Below are 18,489 nucleotides of genomic sequence, written 5' to 3' on the forward strand. Positions count from 1 at the left end.
ATGCACACAGTTTTGTAGGGTGTATGATGATGTCTCCCTGATCTATTTCTTTAACATTGTGAAACCTGCATTGAATATGAAAGGCAGTGAGTTAAAATTTCCTTACATGCATTTTACATCAGTGAGGGATGCCCCCTCCCCAAACCCCCCCAACTGTAATTTCATGGTGAACATCAATGTCATGACTGTTGTGCTGGCATGTATCCATACAAGAACCACTCTAGTTTACTCTGCATGAAATCCATGCAACCTAACAGATGGTTCACTGAGTTCAGCTCCAACATGGCTGTGCTATTGCCAGTTTCAGTACAGGGGTTTACTTGGACACGGGACAAACATGAATTTGTCTGTCACGCCCACAGAAGCCACATTCGCACAAAGGATATTCAATCACAATTTGTCACACAAAAACAAATAATATATTTTATGGCATGCAGGCCCAATTTACATGTTAACATATTCAGATTTGTGATCAAAGCACACGCAATATAGTTAAAAACATTATCTGCTACCATTTTAATCATAATAATTGAATGGTAAGTACTTGAAAGTTTCTGAGGGATACATGATTTGTCATATAGAATAATAGTGGAAACTGTATACGAACCAAAGTCATTAACAGAAATACCCCTACGTATGGAGGTAAAATGAAACAACAAAACAGAAAAAAAAATACAGAAAATAATCCTGCATTACAATACATTCTGGTGAGGCTGAAGAGAATCAGGTTGTGTCGATAGCAAACATTAGGCAGCATGTGATTTTGATAAAAGGAAGGAAAAGGAAAAATGGGGAAAAAGCATGTATTGGCAGCTGGCCCAGCTGTAGACAGACACAGGAAGTTGGGGCTGGAATTCTAATAATGCAGGCAGTCATTGGATTCTTCAGTGTGCAATGCTGCCATGTCTGCCCCAAAAGCTACCCTTCTTGTGGTGAGGAAGCAGTTTTGTGCAATGCTGTGGCTGTCAGAGAATTTCAGTCCCAGTTTCATCAAAGAAATGTTCATCTCCAAGCGATCCCCTTTATGAAAATCGTTTGAAATGTGACATGACATTGAAGAAACAAAAGATATGCTTCCCCTCTCTCATCTCTTGCTTCCCTCTCTCAGGTCCCCTTTGTGTTTAATAGCTAGGTGGAAAATGATTTTGTCATACTGACTGATTCAGATGCAGCTGTGACACCACATAAATGCCAGTAACAGCGAAATAAAATGTCTTAGCCAAAAAGGTACATCTCTCCCTTAAAGGAAGAAAGAGACTGATTTGCAAATATATCAAATTTAGAAATAGGCCTCTAGATCCCATTAAAACGGGAACACATTCAGTCAGTGCTAATTTCATAATGAGCTAAAGTAGAGGCATTTCATATTCCTTTTAATTTGTTTGTATCTTCTTCTTTCAGCTTGTTCCCTGTTTCTCAGGGGTCGCTACAGTGGATTTTACAGTTTCCATCGATATTTTAGTTTGTATTTGTTATGGAAATATGTGCAAATTTGAACTACCTCTGAAATTGTACACCAATCAGCCAAAACATTAAAATCACCTGTCAATACTGTGTATGTACTCCTCATGCTGCCAAAACAGCTCTGACCCATCTAGGCATGGACTCTACAAGACCTCTCAAGATGTGCTTTGGTATCTGGCACCAAGATGTTAGCAGCAGATCCTTTAAGTCCTGCGAGTTGCGAGGTGGGGCCTTCATGGATCGGACTTGTTTTTCCAGCACATCCCACAGATGCTCGATCAGACTGAGACCTGGGGAATTTGGAGGCCATGGCAACACCTTGAACTCTTTGTCATATTCCTCAAACCATTCCTGAACAATGTTTGTAGTGTGGAAGGGTGCATTATCCTGCTGAAAGAGGCCACTGCCATCAGGGAATACCGTTGCCATGAAGGGGTGTACTTGGTCAACAATGAGGTTTAGGTAGGTGGTATGTGTCAAAGTAACATCCACATGGATGCCAGGACCCAAGATTTCCCAGCAGAACATTAACCAGAAAAGGGGTGGCTAACCATGTGCCATGGAGAGCCATGTGTATGCAGTCATCCAAAGGAGTTGAATCAATCAAGTGCAACTGGACTTGGTATATATCTGTGAAGACGCTTCGCCTTTCGTCCAAGAGGCTTCCTCAGTTTGTGCCTTTCTGACTAGACCAAGCTAGTCTAGACCTAGACTAGCTTGGTCTAGTCAGAAAGTTGCACTTGATTCAACTCCTTTGGATAACCATGACCTGGATGAATGAGAACATTCACAGACATGTGTATGCAGGTCTTCATTCCAGCCGGACTCCACACCAGGTGATTTCACCGATTAGCATCCCTTCAACCAAAGAGGAAGAATGTATCAGTGAAATCACCTGGTGTGGAGTTGAGCTGGAATGAAAACCTGCATACACACGGCTCTCCATGGCACATGGTTAGCCACCGCTGGTCCAGAGCATCACACTGCCTCCACCGGCTTGCCTTCTTCCCATAGTGTATCCTGGTGTCATCTCTTCCCCAGGTAAAAGATGCATATGCACCCAGCCATCCACATGATGTAAAAGAAAATGTGATTCATCAGACCACGCCACCTTCTTCCTCTGCTCCATGGTCCAGATCTGATGTTCATGTGCCCATTGTAGGTGCTTTCGGCAGTGGACAGGGGTCATCATGGGCACTCTGACCAGTCTGCGGCTACACAGCCCCATACGCAGCAAGCTGTAATGAATTGTGTGTTCTGACAGCTGTCTATCATAGCCAACATTAACTTTTTCAGCAATTCGAGCTACAGTAGCTCTTCTGTGGGATCAGACCAGACGGGCTAGCCTTTGCTCCCCACATGCATAGTGGTTTCAATGTTTTGGCTAATTGGTGTAAGTACAAATACTGATGCACTCAAATGTTTTACTTATCCAATAGCCAACCGAAAACATCAGAAATACTCAGTGGGGGGTGGGGACAATTTATTGAAAATGACAAGTATTAATGCCTTTCAAAACAGGCCCAGATTTAGAAGGTGGCATTGGCAGAGGACTACTTGAATTGAATTTGAAATCAAAGCTGATCCTCCACAGAGGGAGGCTCAATTAACCTGGCAAACTCCAGCTGGCAGCTTGTCTTCTGAGATGTTTTGATCAGGCTGTGCCTCTGCAATCCAGGCTTTCCCCTTCCACCACCCCATCCTCAACACAATTTTCAGTTGCTCATCTTTTATTTGAGTAGATTAATGACTATCTGCTGTGCATCCATCAGCTGACAGTCTTTGAAACATCTTAAGTCTCAGATGGGGCAGTCACTCTTAGCGGTGGCTCTCATGTGGGCTGTAAGAAAAACTGAAACGATCCTTCCCATAGCTCTTTTTAGTACATTTGAAATACAGAACAGAGAATAAGTCATTTGTCTCCTCATATACTGGTTGCAAAATTCTCTTGCGGTCGGAAAAAAACCCCTCATATTTAGCATTTGCTAATAGGCATATTTTAGGTTCTCAGGTCAGTTCAGTTCTCTGTTTGGGCTTTTTCTAAAGCTACAGGGGTTGTAGCTACGGATGAAGCACAGCTGTCGACATCAAAGCTGGCAAGTGAGAAACATGCGTGCTTTATCAGTGAGCTGACTAATTGGGCATTGCAAAGATGGGGATAGATTACCCCGGCACACACCAGGGTCCAGAGAGCCCAGCTGAAATAAACAGTTCTCTTTCCTGCTCTGTGACGGATAGATGGAGAGATGGTGGTGATGCTGTTGGTTAGAGGGGGTCTCCCAAACCACCGAACAGAAAGAAAAATACAGGGAAGACGAACATTCCCATCTGACACATAGAAGGCTGACGCTGAGATTTAGGTGAAGATAACGCATGCATAAAATGCAGCAAGTACTGTAGTTCTATCGCAAAGAAAACATCCCAGTGTCTTGTCTAAATGGAATGACATAATACAAAAGAAAAAAAACACTAAATGGAAATATGGAAGCCTGTGAAACTCGAAATTAAGAGGTATAATATTTCTTACTTTCCTGGGTCAACTTAAGGTCTCAAAGCTCTTCTTTTTCGAAGGGGACTGTGAACCAGATGGAAAGGTTTCGGACCATTAAGAGGGCACTGGCCCCATCAAAGTCATCAACTCCGCACAGCATGGGTGGTGTGGCCTTTGCAAACGCTATTCTTCAACGTCGAGCCATTGTGTTCGCAGTTTGTACCTCTCTTTGAATTAAAAAAAAAAGCACAGATGTGGATTTTCCTCGAGTGTCCGAGCTTAAAATGACCTTTTGTTGAATCTCACTTTATAGTAGAATCGGATCTGGCGCAGAGGAGGGAGGGGTAAACTCATAATCACTTTTGAGCACTGATAGAAGCGAGGGGGGGGGGCAACGCGAGTCAAAAATGTAATTCATCTGTCAGACAGATACGTCAGTCTCAAAACTAAACAACGAGCTTCGCGAAATTAAATAGACCACGCACAGATCTGCAATACCGGATATTGTGAGTGTTTGTTGTTGAGACTGAGAACGAGCAAGCTCTTGAAGCGAGAGGAGGAGCGAGGGAGAGCGCCAGAGCCTGCGACCTATTGAAAGAGCCGAATCAAAAGAGGCGTTTTCAGACTACGGTTTCAGCACAGGCACAGACCCAAGAAGACGAGTAGTACTAGACTAGCCGTGTTTAGTGCAGGAGCGGGTGCGACGTGAACTGCTAGCCGAGCAGATGAGAGCGAAAACTACTCTTTCATGTGGAATATTTTGGGTGGACGACATCTATTCGAAGTGACGACATCGCCACCCGATATACGAGGGACAGTTGACGGGGACCGGAGCGTTAGCGTAAGATAACACCGCCGAATGCCCTGTCGCCGAGGTTAGCTTGTGTCACTGGCTATCTCCAGTCGGTGTCCCTCTGTTGTTGGGAGTCGAGCCGTTCGTTGCGGCGGTGGTGGGCCCAGGCTATACTTTGGATGGGGGAAACATTCGTTACGGTGGTCAGTTTCTTCCTGGACGCATGGTTAACCCGAGCTTGTAGAAATGTGATTTCGGTGAGCCAAGTGAATACACGGACAGCATATCTCGTTGGAGTACTAGCAGTTGGGCTAGCTAACGTCAGTTAATTGTTTTATAAATGAAGAACACGTGCTACACGGCTAACTCGGCTAAGTTAGCTAGCTAACGGTGGTAGCTTCGAGTTAACAGAAGATGTTGGCTTTATGATCATACTACGTACGTTATGGGCAAAATATAGAGGCGTCCCCTCTTTCTCAGTTAATACCATCAACCTGTGTCTACACGAAATAGATGGTGTTAACTGTGCATTTTATCGATAATCCTTTAAATCGGAGATTCACCCAAGTTAGCCAACCTGCTATCCCTTTTAAAGTGCTCGCTGCATTTGTAAACATTGGTTTTAAGTTACCGTTGGCTGACGATAGTTTGCCAAGTAGTTCACAGCGTTTCCCTTTCCCAGAGTGTATGCTGAGTCCAACGATATTTATTTTCATTATTGACTAATTGTTCATTTGAATGATATTTTTTGAACGTGCTTATTTGATGGATACGCTATCATTTCGGAGGTTAGTTAACTAGGTTGATGTTGGTGTCACGTTAATATGCACAGTAGCAAAATAGGAAATGCTAGTTTGCCAATTGTGTTAGTTGTTCGTAGACCAACTCCTGCCGAATATTCTGTCTGTTGTTGGCGTAGTGGTGTGTTAATTTTCGTTAATTTGGCGTTGGTGTCGATCAGATTTACAGTGTTGCAGATTACTGGGATTAGTTGGTTATTTGTAAGCTAACGTTATCGTTAGACGTAGCGTAGTAGCCTTGGTTGAGTAGCGTTATTAAGACTCAACCGTTATATTATAAGTAAGCTTACACCTAAGGCATACTGCTGTCATTTTTAAGGCATTAGTCGAAAACCTTTCACGTTGCGACGGCACAGCGTTAGCCAAATTTAGCTGCTCGTTAGCATTCCAGTGGAGAGAGGTTGCTATTCAAAGCAGCAGGTGTGATTCTTCATCTAAAACAATCACTGCACACACTTTCATGATGCGCAATCACATGCCTTCCGGTTTTCTGGATGCCACTTAACAGTATGTTTGAAAATTTAATACTGAAATATCTGGGGAGTCGATTTCTTCCCCACATTCTGTGTATTTTAAATACTCATGTAAAGGAAAAGCGATGTGAAATTTAAGTAGTTACATGGAAGTCAAAATAAGTCATTGTATTTCAGGACTCAGTTGTTGCATTGCTAAACTGTTGATTATACGCAGATTGTTAGGTTTAGTGTTATGTCCGTCCAGTTATATCCACAGTTCTGTATATTGTGAAGTATAATGGTTTCATAATGCTTAGTTCTGGTTTTGGAAACATTTAGTGCTTTTAGCGTTTTGTATCTACCTAGAATTAAAACTCCTACTATTACATTGCCAACATTTGCATAGGTATACCTTGGAGAACAATCATATATCTATGAATGGCGTTGACTTGTAACACCTTAGTTAACGAGTTCAGAAGCATGTTTTTTGTATTGTTGAGTTAAATACCAAAGTCTGTACCAATTAATTAACACACACACACACACACACACACACACGCACATAATGTATATATGTGTGTGTGTGTGTATAAACAATACGTTGGAGCATATTGATTAATGCTGAAAGTGACTAACGTCTGGATCATTTTCCTTTTTATTGCTACATTTTCAAATGAAATGTCAGACTGTTGAGACTTGTGTATAGATTTTGGGGGTATATGTTCTCTGAATTAAATTCCCTTTTTGAAACGTGAGTGCTGATAATATATGGTGTGGGTAGAGAGCATTTATGTTTCTGTTGCCTATAATCCTGGCCTAAAGTTAGTCCATGTACCCTCAGTTGTTAGGACAGGTCTTGCAGTCTGCTACACATGGATTTGTGTAATTAGGTTGTTTAGCTGCCTCCAATTTCTTGACAGTCTTGGCACCCTGTGATTGGGGCATGGATCAATTCTGTGGCTTGGACTGGAAAGAGTTAAGAGCATGAGGAGATCTCTCCCCATTATCCAAAAGGGTAATGGGGACAGAGATAATCCCATGCTCAGTGTGGTGCCTCAGGGAGACAGTCTCACTAGTAGTTCAATTTCTGCACATATTACGAAACACCCTGCGTTTATGAAACTGGAATGGGTAGTCGCTTGTCCAGTCAGTTGTTGTAGAAAAATGAATCCTCATGGTGAATTCATGTGAAAAGAGATGACATGTCTTTGTCATAAATCACAGAAATGATTGTCATGTAAAAAAAGAGGAAAATCATAGTCACATGTGAAAATTGTCACAATTTGTACCTTCTTGGATGTGCTTTCACAATATCACTGCTACTTTTTCTGCCAGTCAAGATAGATTTTTTTTAAACATCGGGGCTTCTAAAACATGTGCATCTTAACATGTTTTCCTTTAAAATCAGGGCTTTTGTTTAGTGTAAAGTGTAGTGTTTGGGCTGTGGGAATATATGCAGAATTGCATATGATGTCATGGCCGTTTGACCAATTCAATTAACCTCTTAAATACCTTGACAATTATTGGCTAGTGAGTACAATGCTAGCCTTGCTGCTGGTGGATGGGCTGTTCCAATGTTGCTTTGAACAAGGAACTCGGGCATCACGCTATTGCATTTTTATGGAGATTCAGTGAAAAATGCTTTTGATTCATGTTCATCCAAAGGCAACACTGGTTTCCATTTGGTTTCACTTTATTTTTATTTGTCTTTTTTTCTTTGACATTTTGCCTTTCTCTAGCAGTGCAAAGAGAATTTATTGAATTTTACATAAGAGAAATGTCCTTTTATTTAGTAGCATATTGTAATAACTGAACATTTGAGATCCTTTCAAACTCACTCTGTGATGTGAATGTGACATGTTTTTGGTTTAGTTTAATTTATTTCAACCATCTGCTTCTCAAGACAAGACCTAAGTCTAACCTTTTGAGCATGAGATGCCACCAATGAATGTTCAGTTTTGAAGTCTTGTGGGCCATCCTTTTTATCATAACATTCTATAATTTATTTGACATCAATTTGCACAGTGGGGTTAAATTTGTAGTGAAGTGTAATCGTTATATTACCTGACAAGTATTTAATAACTAGCTCATTTTTTGGAAGCTGAATAGATATGGGCCTTTTCTGATGTCTCAATGGATAACCAGGCCAATTCAGCCTTACCAGTCAATATCCTTTCCACATTAGAGATTTTAGAAAACAGCTGCCGAATGGTAAGATTCCCTGATATAAGGAAGGCTTTAATGATTTTATTTTTTAATTTGATTTGTACATCCTTTTTTTTTGGATTATGACAAAACAGTCCAAGGATGAGCATTACAAACTGAATATTCAAGTGAAAATTGAATTTTGGGTGACTGTTGGACTATTATTACACTGCCGTTTATTGTAAAATGACTGAGTGTTAGAAAGGTGCTATATATGTTTAATTTATTATTATCATTATTCATTGTAAAGGAATGAATACATGGAAATGACACACCTATGGTATGACAGTTAAAACGCAGACCCTGAAGAGAGGGAATACAAGGCAGTTGAAACTGCCTCCCAGGCACAATCCTTTCTTGCACCCAGCGTCTTGCTCACTGAATGAGTAACAACAGCTGGCTAGTTTGTCTTGCCTGCTAGTGGACTGCACCTGGTAGAATCTGTGTAAAGAATGTCATGGTTGACTCAAGTGGTAGTGTTATGATCCACCACAGCTGGTCTTTTGCAGTGCCTTAAATGAATCTCAGTCAATATGCCATTGAACTGGAGACAGTGCCACCACAGTTCCAGTTGCAGTACCACGGTTGGCATTAAGCAGCTTTACTGTTTACCGGGATTGCTTAATGGAAAGGGCCTCATTGTGTCAGTTCATGGAGGAAAGTGCTTTCTCTTCTATTACCATGACAACAAAAATGGTAGCTCATCAGCCTCCCATACCAACTATTACAAGTAACCTGTAGCATAGCTCTTGATCACATATGAGATATTTTGGGTTGTGCTCTCTCTCTCTCCCTGGCATATTTAGGACCCAGTTGTGGAAGTCGTTACACAAAATGGGGGTGGGTGTACTGGGGCTCCCTGCCCAGGGGTTAATGGGGTCTGGTGGCTAGACTGATCCTGGGCCTGTCACTGTGTGGAGCTCACCAGGGCCACAGCAGGATTTATGGTGAGGAGTTTTCATTACTGCAGATTGGCCAGAGGTCTGCCTTTGTTTGGAAGTGGTCCTCAGCTGGACCTCTACAGGCATATATTTAAAAAGAGAGAAGCATGAGCAGATTTCCCCGTGTTGAATTTTACCCTTTTTCATTTGTTCTCCCTCAATGGAAATGCTATTTGGGTTATAGATTGTCATGGTACAGTAATGGATTTGTCATTATCCAAGTAGTTCTGGTCAACATTCCATGCAGGCCTAAGAATTATTTCATTTTAAAGACAAGTTTATTGATGGGTTTATTAACTTGAATCAGCATGATAATTTTGCATAGTAGGGTTATTGTAACACAAGAAAAATTCTCATCACCAGTTGGAAATGAAAGTCATGTGTCTTAGGTGTCTTCTTCTACAATTCTAGCAATTTTCATTTGGCTGAAATCCTAGAAGTCACAACAATATATACAGAAGAGAGCAAGGTTTAGGTGAGAATATGCAGGACAACTGTGGGAAGGTCCCAAGGGCTATACAAGCCAGCCATTTTATTCATACCAAAAAGATCAACATTTCATATTCTTAAGGTGCCTGTTCATAAAAAAAGCCAGTTATTTACAGGCATCTGTTAATTTATGTACAGCAAGTGTACATGTACTGGGATGTGGCGTTAATGTTGGTGTTTTTGCTGTTGATATATCAGAATATATTTCACATAATCATCCATGTGAAACAATATTTGCAATAAGGGTGACCAGATGAGAGTGGGTGAAATTTGGGACAGGGGAGTTAGGGGTGGGGGGTGGTCACGTGGCCACGGTGGATGTGGCCTCCAATACATTACATTCAATGTCAATGAACAGTACAGTAAAACACACAGAAGTCAAAACTCAGCATGTTCATGAACATGAAGTCAACTGTCTGTCATTAGGAAAAAGAAACACAATGACTGTGTTGTATGTAATAGTGTAACTCATTATCCGTTACATAAAATTCATTTTTTCAGTACGGTGTCTGTTACATCTGTCTGTGCGATGTGCCTGCAGCTACACTTTCCCTGTGCCCACGACTGCAACTTACTATGCGTAGTTATTTATCAATTCTTGGCACTACTGTACATGAAAACTACAACAGCCGTAATTCATGTAGGCTAAGGACATAACGGTGCCCATCTGTGGGCAACACCAAAATAATGTTTGACAATGATCAGTATTTAATGTTTTATTAGGCTATAACTAATCAAAACTTGGGTTTAGTCTAATTTTTGGGACAAACAGGACAGGAATCGGGAAAACTGCTTGTAATTAGGGACTGAATCACCCTATTTGCAATGTTTTATTCCAGTAAAATTCTCTGTCCTCCATTTTAAGTGAAGTTCCGTTGTGCAACTACCAATCAAATCTGCATGAGTAAATGGATGAATTCAATGAATTGTTCTAATATTCTTATTTTCCCTGAAACCTCTTACTCGTAACTGCTTAGAGACATTTGCAGTAAATAAGTTTGTTAAGTTGCAGTTATTAGGCTAGTGTTTTGATGGCCATCTTTTAGATCCTCTGCCAATGCCTATGGTGTGCAATGACCTATTTTTCAATCAGGAACAAACTTACCCTTGCTTCTCAAGGAGATTTTAGTTGTGGGAAGGATTATATCCCACTAGTCTGGTCCAGTATGAAATGTGTATTTAATTTTATTGATTGGCTAAATGTTTAGATGCTGGGACAGTGTTGCATTTTGTTAAATTGTTATGAGGTTTGGGATTTATAAATCTGTTTGGTTTTGAAATATGTGTTTCAATTGTGTTGGAATTACTTTAAAAATAAAAAAAGCCCCAAAATTAATAGCTAAGAGTGTAACCTCAAATGTGCTCACTAATGAGGCACTGCTTGAAGTGACATCATGTAGCTCTATATTCTGGCATTGTAGAACATTTGTTGCATCCACCAGTTCGACAATTGGCAAGTTTTGATCGTATCGACACGAAAACTTCCCATTTCTAGTGAATAACAAAAGATTTGTTGTCTTTTGCAGAAGTTCATTTCAACCCCCAGAGGAAGTTTGATGTCCTCACTTGGTCATAGAAATGTAATTTATTCTAGATTGTGGTTAATCTTTGTCCTGTTTCCTTTGTTTAGTGGTGTTCCATTGTGCACCACTTGGCTCTTGGCCTCTGCACATGCTTGGGCATGCCATATGTTGCACACTGTGCTAGAGTACTTGAGGACAGTCTAACCAAATAACCATAACCCTGGTGAGACAAGCAGCTGCGTTAATGACTTGCAGAATACTTTGATGATCTCACAAAACTGGTTTTGTTTAACAATTTTAACAGTCATTAAGTAAAATACCATCTTTAAATTCCTTTAAAAAACGCTTAACATTTAATTTGCATTTTCATTGACTATATTGCAGTCCATTGCAGTGTTGTCATAATCATCATTGCTGAGTTGTGTGGTCTAACCCTTGTGAGCCCCCTTTTTTTTTTTACATATCTATTTGAACAATGCCCATTTTTTGAAGCAGATCATTGTGACAACCAATATGATTTCAATGGCGTTAGTGGCTTGGCTTGGTTAGCAATGAATACTCACCACTTGGTGCTTTCAGAAAGTGTTCACTCCATTGAACTTTTCACATTGTATTTCTGTTTCACCTATTTTTAATGAATTGAAATATATTTCCCTATTCACCAACGCTAAAAATTCTACACAACTTTGAAGCAAATTTTATTTTTCAAGATCATTTGTTTTTCAGGAATGAAAGCCTTGGGGTATTCAGTCCCCATTGTCAATACTTTTGTAGATTGGCCTTTGGCAGCAATTACACCTGTGAATTCTTTTGGTTCTGTGTGTATGAGCATTTGCACAGATTTTTAGAGTTGTTGCCCATTCCTCCATGCTACTATGTTCCATCTCTGCCAAATTCTATGGAGAGTGTCAGTAGAGAGCAATTTTCAGGTCTTAACACAGATTTTTGAGATTTAAATCTGGGTTTTGGCTGGCTCATTCCAGAATATTAACCTTCTTTTTAAAGCCATTCCTAAGCAGTGTTTGCTGTGTGTGTTGGATCCTTGTCCTGTTGGAACATATCTTGACCCTAAATGAAGATCTCTTGCTGACAGAAACAAGTTCGCCTCAAGGAATTGCCTGTGTTTGGCTCTATCCATCTTCCCCTTGATGGCAACACGCTTTTCAGTCCTACCCTCTGAAACCCAAAACAATAACATGATAATGCACCTACCATGTGTGAAGTTAGGGATGGTTCCCTGGTGAAGGTAGCATACCAACCCAAAAAAACAAAAACAAAAGCACTTCTGCTTTCAAGCCAGAAAATCAACTTGTCTTACTAGACCGTGTGCCATATTTATTTCATTTTATTTGAAGCGGGCCATATGGTTGTCCTACGATCGTTCAAAAGGTTTGACAGTCTAACCTTACCCGTCCTTTTGCTCCCTAAATACCTCATATCAAAGTTCCGCGGTAATCTCCTTGGTCTTCATGAAAGCAGGTCTGAGCTAATCTGCTATTGTAGTTGTGAAACTTCACTAATGGCCCTTTTCCACCGACAGGGTGCCGGTGCCTAATCTAGAACCAGCTCTATGCATTTCTACCGAAAAAAAGACTGGTGCTGATGCCAAAAGGCTGGCACCGGCAGAGCTCCCCAAAATTGCTGGTCCAAAGTTGGAACCACTGACGTCAGTGGCTATGGGAGGAGCTACTGCAAGAAATTTGCTGCCATTTTGATAAACCATGAGTGAAAGCAGCAGCAAGAGGCTTCTCTAAAGCAGTGAAACAAAAGTAAATGTCTAAAAAGCAAGCAAAGCAGATGCGTTGTGGCCGCCATGATTTTTTTCTTCCACTATGTAATGTTCGGTTCCTAAACCAAAATACGGGCCGGTTCTCAAAAGGCAGCAAGGCAGAACTTGCTCCGCACCGGCACCAGCCTGGTGGAAAAGAGATACTATATGTCATTTACAGTTATGTAACTGAACACAAATGGATTCAAAATCAACATTGATAATTAAGTAAAGAATTAAGACATTTTCATGTTCTTGTATTTTTTATGATTACGTTGAAATCTAAATAACTTTCATTTTAACATTATGGAGAATTCTAATAGGAGTTGATATAAAACAAATCCTATTTAAACTTTTTTCACTTTGTATTGCATTTGTATAATTTTACAAGAAAGAAAATATTGGTTGTGATGAATTTATCAGGCTATGCAATGTGGGGTTTGCCTCTAAAACCGGTCATTTGTTGACGGAGGGAGGGGATTAGCGGAGATCAGAAATGGCTCTGGTAAATGATTCACTTGGCACTGTTATGCAACACAGATGACTGAATGTTATAGGACATCAATCTTGTTTGTGTGTAGGCTACCGATGTGGGTGGAGTTAAGTTTATCTTGGGATTAGCTGAATTGTTCAAGTGGTGTTATTGATGCTGATGTATTGCTATGGATGTCCGAGTTGCAGCCGGCATTGTTGCTGGATAGTTTGCTTTTTCTTCTGTAAAGATTGTTTTTGAAAAGAGCCAAGGGCATTTACCTTGGTGGGTGATTTGCTCTCAGTGGGAATGTGACTGACATACAGCAGTGAAAGGTATGTAGGCTTAAGTAGAGTGTTATTACAGGTTGCTATGTACTCGTGTCAGGGTATTTGCCTCCAGTCTTGGCATGTGCACTGGATAATGACAATGCTTCAATGGAATTAGGAACAAGTCAAGCAACAAGTGATGTGCATGTATCAAAACATCATTGGTTTGTGGAATATGCTTTCCCTTTGAAAAGGAATTCCTAAATTATTCTCAAGAAATGCCTAATTTCATGTCTGTGAATGTTCATGCTATTCCCAAATGTTCATGCTATTCCCAAATCAAACCCGTGACTGACAGCAGGATAAGCGGTTTGGATGATGGATGGATGAATGGATTTGTCTGTGTATACAGGTTTGTATGGCCTTGAGTATGTGTTAAGGTGTCATAAGCGTGTGTGCACGCACACACACACACGCGCACACAAGAACACTTTATTTGTCATTTCACGTCATGCACTTGTATACATGAAATGAAATGCTTTCCCTCAGTCCACAGCAGTACATCACAATGACAAAAACACATCCAAAAACTACAAGAACATACATATCCAAAATAACACACATATATATCCAAACTAAAAAAAAAAAAGTCCAACAGAATGAGCGCCAGCCAGGATGACTGTCGGAACCGCCGGTCTACGTGAGCTAGCAGTTAGCCCAGCTTGCCCTGCTTCTGCGTCTTGTCGGACTGCCCTCGGTGTTTCCTCCTCGGGCGCAGCTCCAGGTAGGGGCCGTGGTCCCCGGGCCCACCAGACGAAGCAGACCAGGCTCTCCCAGCCAATCCAGTGCCAGCTCTCCCAGCCAGATACCCTCGACACACCTCCTTGCACTCCTCACGACAACATCAAAAACTTCATTGTCAACGCAAGGTGGGGCCGCCGCCAGACTGCCCTTGGTGTTATCGGAACTGCCGGTCTGCATGGGCCAGTAGTTTAGCTTAGCCTGCCCGCTCTCCCAGCCGATACAGTGCCAGCTGTCCCAGCCAACAAACGAAGACCAAACTTAGACGCAGACAGTTTTATCCAGATGCCAAAGGTGAGCCCAATGATATTACACAGTTTATCTGCAAGCTATATAAAAGGTGTGTGCCAGTGAGGAACAGGCAGACCACTAATTGATTTGCACACATACAGGTTCACCATCCCTCTGAAGCTGTAAAACTGTCAATACAGTTAAAGTTACGTGAATAAACATTTATAAAAGTGCAAATTTTATTTAAACATTAAAAAAATCTATTTAATAGCAATTTCTATTTAATTTTATATCTATTTGATAGCTATTCAAACAATGGCTCCCTTTTAAATGTCTGTGTCTGTGCTTGGTGCGACAGTATCACATCATGTTCTGTTATCTTTAATATCACAATCCAAATCATAGCCATAATGTTAACTACTCTTATGGAGCGCAAAGTTTGGTGAGAAGACATAAGAAGAACGGAGATGCGGGGTGTCAGATCCATGGAAAAGAGATGGCAAACTGGTTTGTAATTAAGTATTTAAAATTCACTTGTCACTTGTGCTGATTAGTGGGGTGCACCGGGCGGACACGCCACTCCACCAGAAACGGCTCTAAATGCATAGTAGGAGGCAGATCCTAGATATAAGTTTTTATAGCATCTTAGTTCTAAAAATAAGTTAGTTAAAATCGCCTTAATGTCAGTGTAGGAAAAACTGGTCGTCGATCATCCCTTCAATCGTCGATATATGATACGATCGCCAGTCCGCACATGCCTAAGAAAAACCCACACACGCACACACACACACACACACACACACACACACGTGCATAAACTCAAAACCTCTCATGCATAAATGGAAGCTCTGTGAGGCACAGGCTGCTGTCATAAGGAGCAAACATAGACACTTGGGGTGCACGCTGCCCTACAGAAGAACATCTCGAAGCTCTTGAATAATTAATCAGTAGTAAGGCGGAAGTAGGTCAGCGAAGTCAACGAGCTCTCCTCTTTTATTTCCTGCTCCTCGGGCTGGAGAGCTGAATGTCATGGTGGGCTTAAAGAGTGGAGCAAACTGAGACCGAAGAGGGATCGATAATGTGAGGCCCTGCACATCAGTGATGTGCTGTCAGATTATGTCCCAGGGGACTAGCCATGTTATGTGTAATGCTATCTATAGGGACCTGTAGTGAGGGCGTAGTATTCTGAATGGTTGTGTGTCAGTGTGTTTCCGTGAACAGAGGGAATCGCTTACAGCTCTTCCAATATGTTTTGGTGGAGCGCCTGTGCCTCCATGGTTACAGAGATTCAGACTTGGCTGTTGAGGTGTAGCGCAAAGGCCCCAGTTCTGGGCCCGCCAGCAGGGAGGGGAGGGCCTTATGTAATTCACATAGTGTGGCTGAGGCAGCAGGGGGAACAGGGAGGAAATCCAATATCTGTTCTGTTGTCCACCCTGGATGGAGTTGACAACCACATCTGGAAGTACAGACCAACCAATCCGTGTCCCTCTTCATCTCTGTCCTCCATCACTCAAGTGTGCTTTTTTATTGTCCGTTTTTAAACATCCTCCCTGTCCTGATTGTGTGCATTCATGATAAACATAATCTGCTTCTAAATAAAAGTATGTCATGTCATTCCACCCAAAGATGCAAAATATTGATTTTATTTTGGCGATTAGTGATAATTTCCATAGTCATTTTGCCCAACATGGACATTGATATTTTTCATTTCATTGCAATACCAGCATGTTTTCACCAGTGGAGTTTCCCTATTATTATATTGTTACTGTGGTGCTAGGTGTAGCTGTCTAAAAAAAAAAAACTTCTTTAATAGTACATGTCTTGATTTATTTCTACACTGTTTCCAAGTGTCTGTATTCACTGAAGATTAGCACAAATTACTTAAATTTAAATGGAGAAAATAAGTAACATTTACTTGAGCATAACATTTTTGAGCATCTTTGCTCTTGCATTTGTTCTACAACAGGTTAATCCCGGAAAGCTTCCTTGTAAAACTCACACTGACTCACACTTGATGCCACATGTGGAAAATTTTTTGTAAACGTCAAAAGGAGAAAATCGGCTCCCATCAGTCATCACAAAGTGTTTAGAAATATACATGAAGTTAGATATTAACTTTATCCATTCAAAATAGGCCAGTAATCATCACATTGAAACAGAGATAGCCACACAGACTAGATGTTACTTTTTACACTGTTGCTTGGCCTGTCTTTCCATCAACACCTCTAATTGCCGTTGGCACACAGTAATGCATCATCACATCGGTGCGATACTTGGGGCATAATTTTGTTAACTCTCCTGATACTGAAAACACATTTTTAAGCAATTATTGGCCAGTACTGATATGCTGACCTATGCATCATGTACCCCTAATTGCAGCTTTTTTTTTGTTGGCCGGACTGGATCAGCAGTGCAGCCCTACAAACATGAATGTCCCTGAGAGAACAAGTTACACGATTGGGCCACTGGAGGAAGTGACTAACGACGTCACTGAAATTACACTATTTAAAGACATTTCTTTTCTTTTTTTTTTTTATAATTATATTTCTAGTTTTTCCCCTTATCCCACCCGATTAACCCATTGGCATATGACTGGAACTCTTGTCGAATAATTCCCCTGGCTCACGTTTCCACAGGGAGGAGATAGTCGTAACACCAGCTTCCTTCAAACTCGTGTCGGCTGCTCTTGCTATTTTACACGCTGAAGCCTCGCATGGATTTCATTACCTTCAGGCCGTGAAGGAGACGTAGGGAGAATGCTTCCAGTTGCTTGGCTGCAGGCGCCCGGATGGGCCAGAGGGGTCGCTGGAGAACGACGAGTCCCCGAACACTACACCAATCTACACCCACTATCCCTCGGGTAAGATTGGCCTTATGAATGCCTTACTCCGTGGACGCTCTGGCCGTGACCGGTTACGGCCAGTCTGGGATACGAACCTCCCAGCCAGATGACGAGCGTATTGCAAGAACGGCGGTTTATTCCGCTCGGCCATCAGAGCAGCCTGAAGTTACACTATTGGTCGGCAGACCAACGACGTTGCTGGTAAACACGGGTGTGGGAGTTTCCCTATTGGCCGTTAACTCTTTCAGAATGAATTGGCTCAGTGGTTCCAGCTCATTCCACATTTATTGCGCGCTAATGAACAGAATATATTGCTGTTCGTGGCTACTACTGAAATGCTAAGATCGGAATATTTTGCTGGTCTTTCCACATTGGTTACGCACTGTAACAGTTAAGCATAGAGCTGAGTAGGAGAGAAAACAGCTCTCCATGCACCAAGAGGCATGAGGAAGAGCACACAGTTAAAGCACTCCAAATAACAATCACTCTGCCAAAACACTCAGAGTGAGTCTTGTGGCCTTTTCGTATTAGGCACGATTACTTTGTACCATGCCTTAGTATGATTCCCCCCCCCCCCCCACACACACACTCCCCCCCCACTGCTCAAATAATCTGAAATATTGTTGGCCTATTAGTCATATAGTTTGTTATTGTAACGGAGTGACCTGGTTGCTCTTTAAAGGTTATGGGTTATTCTCAATCACATGACTTTTTCATTGACCACAAACAGCTTCGTCATGTTCGAGGACAGCGAGACCTTAGCAATTGCTGTTTACACTGAAGTTATCCTTGTCGATCTGTGTTTACAAGAACGAAATTTTATGCAAAAATCGGGCAAATGTACGGAAATAAAACATCGCTCTTCATTTCGAAAAACAGTTTGCCAAATAAATTTTTACAAAGTTCTGGCCTAACGGCGCAAAGGATCAGTTTCGATTTGAGGAT

General features: G+C 41.4%; 1 protein-coding gene across 1 annotated transcript in view; it reads left to right on the forward strand.

Annotated features, from left to right (window-relative positions):
* The first annotated feature begins 4,644 nt into the window (after positions 1-4,644).
* ncor2 (nuclear receptor corepressor 2) overlaps positions 4,645-18,489 on the forward strand; it is a 155,028-nt gene continuing 141,183 nt past the window's right edge. The window contains exon 1 of the mRNA XM_056294019.1: positions 4,645-4,796. The gene's annotated coding sequence lies outside the window, so the exon portion shown is untranslated. The remainder of the gene's footprint in view (positions 4,797-18,489) is intronic.

The sequence above is a fragment of the Lampris incognitus genome, chromosome 1, assembly GCF_029633865.1.
Source record: "Lampris incognitus isolate fLamInc1 chromosome 1, fLamInc1.hap2, whole genome shotgun sequence".
In the NCBI taxonomy this organism is placed as follows: Eukaryota; Metazoa; Chordata; class Actinopteri; order Lampriformes; family Lampridae; genus Lampris; species Lampris incognitus.